This window comes from Amblyomma americanum, chromosome 3, assembly GCF_052857255.1.
Source record: "Amblyomma americanum isolate KBUSLIRL-KWMA chromosome 3, ASM5285725v1, whole genome shotgun sequence".
NCBI classification, from domain to species: Eukaryota; Metazoa; Arthropoda; class Arachnida; order Ixodida; family Ixodidae; genus Amblyomma; species Amblyomma americanum.
The window spans coordinates 99,969,970-99,978,019 of record NC_135499.1 but is presented as its reverse complement, the minus strand read 5'-3'; the positions used below and the strand labels follow the sequence as shown (position 1 = coordinate 99,978,019).

The following is an 8,050-nucleotide window of genomic DNA, read 5'->3' as shown; positions in this document are numbered from 1 at the left end:
CGCTCTCCGCTGCTGGGTCGCCGCCTGACTACGTCCGCGCAAAGCTGGCGTCAGAAACCGAGGAAGAGCGAGCTGGCGCGCCGGAGCGTGCGAGCGCAGGCACCATAGGGAAGAATGCCGAGGTGTCTGCGTGCAGTTAAGCCACATCCACTTTTTATTTATTGATGGTGCCCCTCAATGCTAGTGTTAGAGGGGTATAAGTTGCTTGCATCGAAATTGTCGACAAGCCTTTGGCCTACTTCCACAGTGCGCTGCTAAGGATCGCTGATCAGTGTGCTTGTTAACCTTTTCCGGAGCTGGTATGCCCATCGGAGTCTCCTGCGGAAAAGGAAGAAATAGACATTATTGCCGCTTCAGAAACTCGGATCTTATAGGCATAATGAAAGCAATAGGACATTCAGGCGCCAATAGGCCATTGCTGTCAAGTTAATCAATAGGCCCAGGGGAGGCGAGTGACACCGGAAGGTACTTGCTGTAAAGTGACGTCAGCCGCAATCAGACTGCCTTGCAAGCGCTGACGGCACGTGCGTTTATCGTTTGATATCCTTCCCTTGTTCTCCCCTTTCCCCTTTCCCCCTCTCTGTTTCGTATATATTGCGCTCCGAGCCGGAAGCAATAAATATTCATGTTGCAACCTTCGAACGGCGTACTGTCGTATACAGTAAGACACGCCACGTGTGTCGTAACGATGTAACAGTGGCGACGAGGCCAGAAAGAACCCTTGAGGTGAAAAATGATGTAAGCCAGGCAGTTAAGCAGGAAACAGCGGCCGCGGAAATACCGACCATGGCTCATCATCAACTACAGGAATACGATGACCAGTCCGACAACTGGAAGGCCTACATCACGAAGGTAGCAGCAAATTTTGAGGCAACTGGCATCAGCGACTCGGGAAAGAAGAGGGCGTTGCTGGTAGCAGCATTGAGTACGCGAACCGTGCAAGTGCTCTCAGGACAGGTTGCACCGAGGAAGCCAAACTCGCTGACGTACGAGGAAGCAGTCAAAGTTTTGGATGCCTACTTGGACCCCAAGCGTCATGAGATAACGGAGAGCTATCGGTTCTTCAATCGCTGCCAGTTGGAAGGTGAGCCCATTCAACAGTTCATCGTTGAAGTTCGCCGGATTGCGGATGGCTGTAATTTCGGTGACATGCTAGACCGGATGCTTCGCGACAGAATCGTCTGTGGCGTGAGGTCAAGCGCTATTCAGAAGCAGCTATTAGCGAAAACAGATTTGACGTTGAAGGAGGCTGAAACAATTGCCATATCAGCAGAAGCAGCGGAAAACGATACAAAGAAGATGTCTTCTGACAATGAACCCGTACTCAAGGTCAATGCACGACAAGCTGATGAACTGGTGTCAGTATGTGGGCGTTGCGGAAGTAAGAAACACAACAGAAACGCCTGCGACTGGGCGAAAGCGAGGTGTTACCGCTGTGGTGTATACGGCCATATGGCGAAGATGTGCCAAAGCGACGTGCGGAAAGGACGCCCAAAGGCACGTTCACAATGCAGGCAAGGAGAAGCGTTTGCAGTAACAGCGGATGTTTCTGAGGAAAATGGAGACGATGCGCACATTTGTACACTAACCGCACCCTTCAATGGTCGGCTACCACCACCTATTCTTCGTACTTTCACATGGTGTGGCATTGACGCACCTATGATTGTGGACACCGGCTCACCCGTCTGTTGTGTCCAAAGAAATTTTTGAGAAAAACCGTGAACATTGGCCGCAATTAGAACCCGCATTCATTAAACTGTCCTGTTATCTTGGACAACTTCCAGTATTAGGGAAACTGGGTATGTCAGTGTCCTACAACGACAAGGCGGTCAAGAGTTCCTTGATGGTCCTGAACTGTTCAGGTCCGAGCCTTTGTGGACGGGAGTTGATTTCCAAGTTCAATGACGCAGGAACCTCGGTGTTGAACGTATCAGTGCAACAAAACTCTGGTCCAGGAAGCAGCCATACCTCCGCCATGCATGCCGTCCTGTCAGAGTTCAAAGACGTCTTCAGCCCCGAGCTGAGCCTAATTGACGGACACCCTGTTCATCTGAAGCTCAAGGAAGGCGCCATGCCGAAATTTTGTAAGGCCCGTTTCCTTCCATTTGCTTTACGCGACAAAGTTTCGAAAGAGATTGATAGGCTCGTAACGCTTGGAGTACTGTCACCTGTAACGCACGCCGAATGGGCTACTCCCATTGTGCCTGTAATGAAGAAGAACGGCGAGGTTAGAATCTGCGTTGATTTTAAGGTGACCTTGAATCCCGTCTGTGAACTGGAGCAGTACCCGTTGCCAGCTATTGATGACATCTTCGCATGCCTGAACGGTGGGGACTGCTTCAGCACGCTGGATTTAAGAGACGCGTATAACCAAGTCCCCCTCGATGAGGACTCAAGGAAGATGTGCGTAATCAATACACACCGTGGGTTGTTTTGCTACAACCGACTGCCGTTCGGCATAGCTTCCGCGCCTGCCATCTTCCAGCGGAAAATAGAAACAGTTCTGCAGGGCCTGACAGGTGTTCAGGCTTACCGTGACGACGTTTTGGTATCAGAAAAACTTGGTAGCACCGACAGATTACGACAAGTACTGCAGCGTTTTTGTGAGCATGGAGTGAAGCTCAGACTTGAGAAATGCAGCTTTCGCCAAGAGGCAGTGACGTATCTGGGTCATAAACTTGATCGTGAAGGTCTGCATCCGATAGAGAAGCATGTTGAAGCAATCGCGCAAGCCCCCAACCCACAAAATGTTCAGCAGTTGAGGTCGTTTCAGGGCATGATTACATTTTATTCGAAGTTCGTGCCCAACATGTCTTCCGTACTTGCACCGCTGTACAAGTTATTGGAGAACAGCACACGTTGGTTCTGGGGACATGCGCAAGAAGCAGCTTTTTGTGCAGCAAAAAAATGCCTTCGGGAAGCGGCTGTGCTGGCTCACTATGATCCCGAGAGACCCCTCAAGCTAGAGTGTGACACTTCACAGGACAGAATAGGTGCCGTGCTTTTCCATACATTCGGAAAGGTAAACAAACCTGTCGTTTTCCGTTCTAGGACGCTAACAAGGGCTGAGAAAAATTATTCCCAGCTTGAGAGGGAAGTCCTTGCTCTTGTGTTTGGAGTGTCCAAATTCCGTGATTATCTCGTAGGCCGAGAATTTGTATTGGTCACCGACCACCAGCCGCTCGTGGGCCTGCTGAAGGCGGATCGACCAACTCCAGCATTGGCAGCCGCCAGAATACAGCGCTGGGCGCTGTACTTAGGTGGATTCCGCTATCAGCTTCAATACTCTCCTGGTAAACAACTCCTCAACGCTGACGCCCTTAGTAGACTGCCACAACGGACGTCTGAGCCGAAGCCACCAGAAGCGGACCCACCAGACTATCTGTTGGCCTTGAGTGTGTTCGATGAGGGAACTGTGTCAGTTGAGGAGCTAAGGCAGTTGACTGCGGGCGACCCTGCTCTGAATCAAGTTATGCGATTCACCAAGAACGGTTGGCCGCCCTGCGCGAAAGGCTTGAACACGAGTGTTGCACCTTTTTTTGACAAGAAATTGGAGCTTTCTTTGGCCCACGGGTTGTTATACTGGGGCCGGCGAGTAGTTGTTCCGATGGAGGCGCGACGTCGCATCTTATACCTTTTGCATGAGACGCACCAGGGATCGTCCGCTATGAAGGCGGTTGCTAGATCGTCATTCTGGTGGCCAGGGTTAGATCGCGAAATATAGGCAGTGACAGCGTCATGTCAGAGTTGTGTCCAAAACCTGCCCATGCCAGCTACAGCAACGCCAAAAGGCTGGCCCGATACTGTTGAAAAATGGGCAAGGGTACATATCGATTTTGCGGGACCTATTGCAGGGAACATGATACTCGTGGTCGTGGACGCATACAGTAAGTGGATTGAAGCTGTGCCACTCCGACAAGCAAACGCTTCATGCACAATCAACTGCCTGCGCGGTACCTTCTGCAGATTTGGCGTGCCACGAACCATCGTATCCGATAATGGAACGCAGTTTACCGCTGACGAGTTCGCTACTTTTGTCAAGAGGAACAAGATAACGCATATGCGCACAGCTGTATATCACCCTCAATCGAACGGCCTAGCAGAAAGTGCTGTCAGGACAATTAAGGACGGCCTCAAGAAGATTGGTGAGGGGCGGCTGGAAGATAATATAAACAAGCTCCTTTTCAATTACAGAAGGACACCTAACCGCTCTGGAAAATCGCCGTCAGAGCTGCTCTTCGGATATAAAATTCGATCCCGTTTAGATACACGTTTCCCTCCTGTACACGCAGGGCCAGCGAACGAAGCAGACGAGTAGTCACTGCCATTGCCTGAAGCTACCGTGTACGCCCGCAACTTCGGAAGGGGTGAGAAATGGACTCCAGGAATTGTAGAGTCTACAACAGGCTCTCGGATGGTGAGCATTCGAACACCAGCCGGATCAGTAAGACGACATGTTGACCAGGTGTGGGACCGGGAAGATGCGACGCCACCGTTTGGTAAAGACCAAGAAGCGGCAAAACGAGACTCGATAACAGGTACTCCTAGCGACTACCCACTGTTGCCGAGAACGCCAGCCGAACAAGGGGGCATAACAGAACCTGAGCATGAACTTCAGCCGGAACTCGCAGGGAGCAACGCTGAACCCGTCAGATCACCCCAAGTCTTGCGGCGCTCTACACGTCAAAGAAAACCGGTACAGCGACTTCACTATTAAGGAAGAAGAGATGTTGTAAAGTGACGTCAGCCGCAATCAGACTGCCTTGCCAGCGCTGACGGCACGTGCGTTTATCGTTTGATATCCTTCCCTTGTTCTCCCCTTTCCCCCTCTCTGTTTCGTATATATTGCGCTCCGAGCCGGAAGAAATAAAGATTCATGTTGCAACCTTCGAACGGCGTACTGTCTTATACAGTAAGACACGCCACGTGTGTCGTAACGATGTAACAGTACTGTAGGCTTAACGCCTCAGGAGCGAAGGAAACGAGACCACTGCTACGAGCCGACGCCAGAACAGAACTGCCATCCGTGGCCGCACGAGCCACGACCAGGTGCCGTCTTTATTCTCTTCGCAGGGTGGCGCGCGCTAGCCGGGTTGTCGGCGCCGCCCAAGAGAGGGTGCTACAGGGCCCCCGCCTGGACTGGAAGTCGAAACGGACGTAGGGCCGGCGATGGCAGTCGGGCACTAGGTAAGGCGGCGCTGGGAGTCGTTCCAGGGCGGTCTCCATGTAAGCCGGTTTAAGGCGGTCTAGACTGACGGTCTTTTCGCGGCCGTTTTGGAGGATGGTGGCGGTTTTCGGGGTGCGGCGGAGAACGCGGAAAGGTCCGTCGTAAGCCGGAGTGAGTGGAGCTCGGACAGCGTCGCGGCGCACAAAAACGTGGGTCGAAGTGGCCAGGTCGGGGTGTACGAAAATAGTATGGTGGCAGGACGGACGTGGGGGAGTAGGCCGGAGGTCTTTAACGCAGTCCAGCAGGCGTTGGAGGAATTCTTGGGGATGGGCTAGAAGCTGCTGGGATGTAATGAAGTCGCCTGGAAGACGCAAAGCGCTACCATACACGAGCTCTGCAGCTGAGCACTGTAAGTCTTCTCGGATGACGGCCCTTAGACCATGTAGCACAAGGGGGCAAGGAGTCGACCCAGGAGGCGCAATTGAGGCGGGGAGCGAGGGCGGCCTTCAACTGGCGGTGAAGGCGTTCCACCATGCCATTAGCACACGGGTGATATGCCACGGTACGGCAATGCCTGGCGCCGAGAATAATATTAAGGGAAGCAAACAGGGAGGACTCAAACTGGCGTCCACGGTCGGTTGTCACAGTGCCAGGAAAACCAAATTGAGATACCCACGCAGAAATGAAGGCGTGCGAAACAGTCTCTGCTGTGATGTCAGGAATGGGACTGCCTCCGGCCAGCGAGTGAAACGGTCGACTATGGTCAAGATATAGCAGTAGCCTCGAGAGATGGGTAGAGGGCCCACGATGTCGAGATGAACATGGTCGAAACGACGGCCAGGGGGTAGAAAGGCTTGGGAAGGTGTCTTCGTATGTCGACAGATCTTGGTCGACTGACAGAGTAGGCACCGGCGCGTCCAAGCACGCACATCAGCGTTGATTCCGGGCCAAACATAGCACTGGGTGAGAAGGCGCTGAGTGGCCCGAATGCCTGGATGGCATATGTCATGGAGAGAATGGAAGATAGGGCGACGTAGTCAAGCCGGAACAAAAGGGCGAGGAAAGTTCGTCGAAACATCGTACCACAAGGGCTCAGGCGAGCAAGGATGGGGCACAAGCCTTAATCGGAGAGAACGAGGGTTCGCTCGAAAAGCGGCGAGCTCATCGTCCTTCTGCTGGGCAGAAGAGAATGCGGCCCGGTCGACGGTGGAGGATGGAGCGTCTACCGCGACTATACGAGAGAGGGTGTCAGCGGCGGTGTTAGCTGCACCTTTCACATGCCGGATGTCGGTAGTAAACTCCGAGATATAAGCGAGCTGACGGAGTTCACGTGACACGTACTTCGATGAGTTGGTCCGGAACACATATGCCAGCGGTTTATGATCGGTTAGCACGTGAAACTTGTATCCTTCTACAAAATGCCGAAAGTGCTTGATAGCGGAGTAGATGGCTAGGAGCTCTCGACCGAAGACGCTGTAGCGGGTCTCAGCAGGAAGTAGCTTCCGAGAGTAAAAAGACAATGGTCTCCACTCGGAGTTAATGTACTGCTGTAAGACGGCTCCGATGGCCACGCTGGAGGCATCCAACGTCAATCTCCATCAATCACCATTAATCTGTAGGCTTAACGCCTCAGGAGCGAAGGAAACGAGACCACTGCTACGAGCCGACACCAGAACAGAGCTGCCAGCCTTGGCCGCACGAGCCACGACCAGGTGCCGTCTTTATTCTCTTCGCAGGGTGGCGCGCGCTAGACGGGTTGTCGGCGCCGCCCAAGAGAGGGTGCTACAGTACAATACATAAAGCGTTTAGCAAGACTCTAAAAACGAAGCTTTAAAGGAGCTACAAAAATGTCAGGCATGGACAAAATTCAGACGCCTGGAGTACGCAACATGTACAGCCATAGTGCTAACACCTTGGATAAAATGGCAAAGGTAACAAGGTGTACTAAGGGTATTAAAACGAGACGAAATAACTTGCAATAATAACCAAAATAGTGGCGCGGAAGAAGCGAAATTCTTGCGATAACAAAAGAGGAAATACTGAAAGTTTTACCGCACCCAGAAATTCTGAAAAAACGAATTTTTTCAACGTGACGCTGCTGATGAATGCAATATTTTACATATCCTAAATCTACTCCACAAAAATCAATATATCCGCAGATCAGCCTTCGGGACGCTTTAAGTTTTTTGCTATATATTGCCCAAAGTTCACTCCGTTGGTTTCCAAAGGCAGTCTTTACTACTCGGCGCGAGCTCATGGACAAAGTTTAAAAGCAGGAGTTCTGCACGGATCGGATGATTAGACCATACATATCACTGTGCTGATAATAACTTCTTTTAATAATTCACAGCTACGTCATAATAACAAGTGATGTACAAGAAGGCTAGACCTAAAGCAGCTCCAAGGAGTGAGTTAGTTAAAAACTTTATTGAGCTCTAGATTCGCTGGTCTTCTGCGGTCTTCAGATGGCTTCGTCCATCTTCTTTCACAACGGTCGGTCGCCCTTAGTCCAGGGCTCCGCTGGATGAAGCTACCAGTTGTGCTCACCGAATCAAACTTTCTTGGTCGACCCGGCGATCGCTGAAGAGCACTCCCTCCCATTGCTCCGCACTCGGGTTTGATATAACGGTTACCACGTCTATCTTCTGGCATACCAACGTTATGTCATACAGCCTGGGTGTTTCGTGGCACGTGGGGCATTTGGCATTGTATTGTGTGGGATACATTTTGCTGAGTACGTTTAGGTTCGGGTACGAGCCCGTTTGTAGCTGCCTCCACGCGGCAGAGTCCTCTCTGCTTAGGAAGTTGTGCGGTGGTGGATACCGCTTTCTGCAGCCCTTGTAGTAATTTAGTATCGCCGAATTATCTTGGGGTACAGGTTCG

The 8,050-nt window shown here is 51.8% G+C and overlaps 1 pseudogene; it reads left to right on the top strand.

The window, feature by feature from the left end:
• Nucleotides 1–786: 786 nt before the first annotated feature.
• LOC144126360 (uncharacterized) lies at nucleotides 787–4,717 on the top strand (annotated as a pseudogene).
• Nucleotides 4,718–8,050: the final 3,333 nt, after the last annotated feature.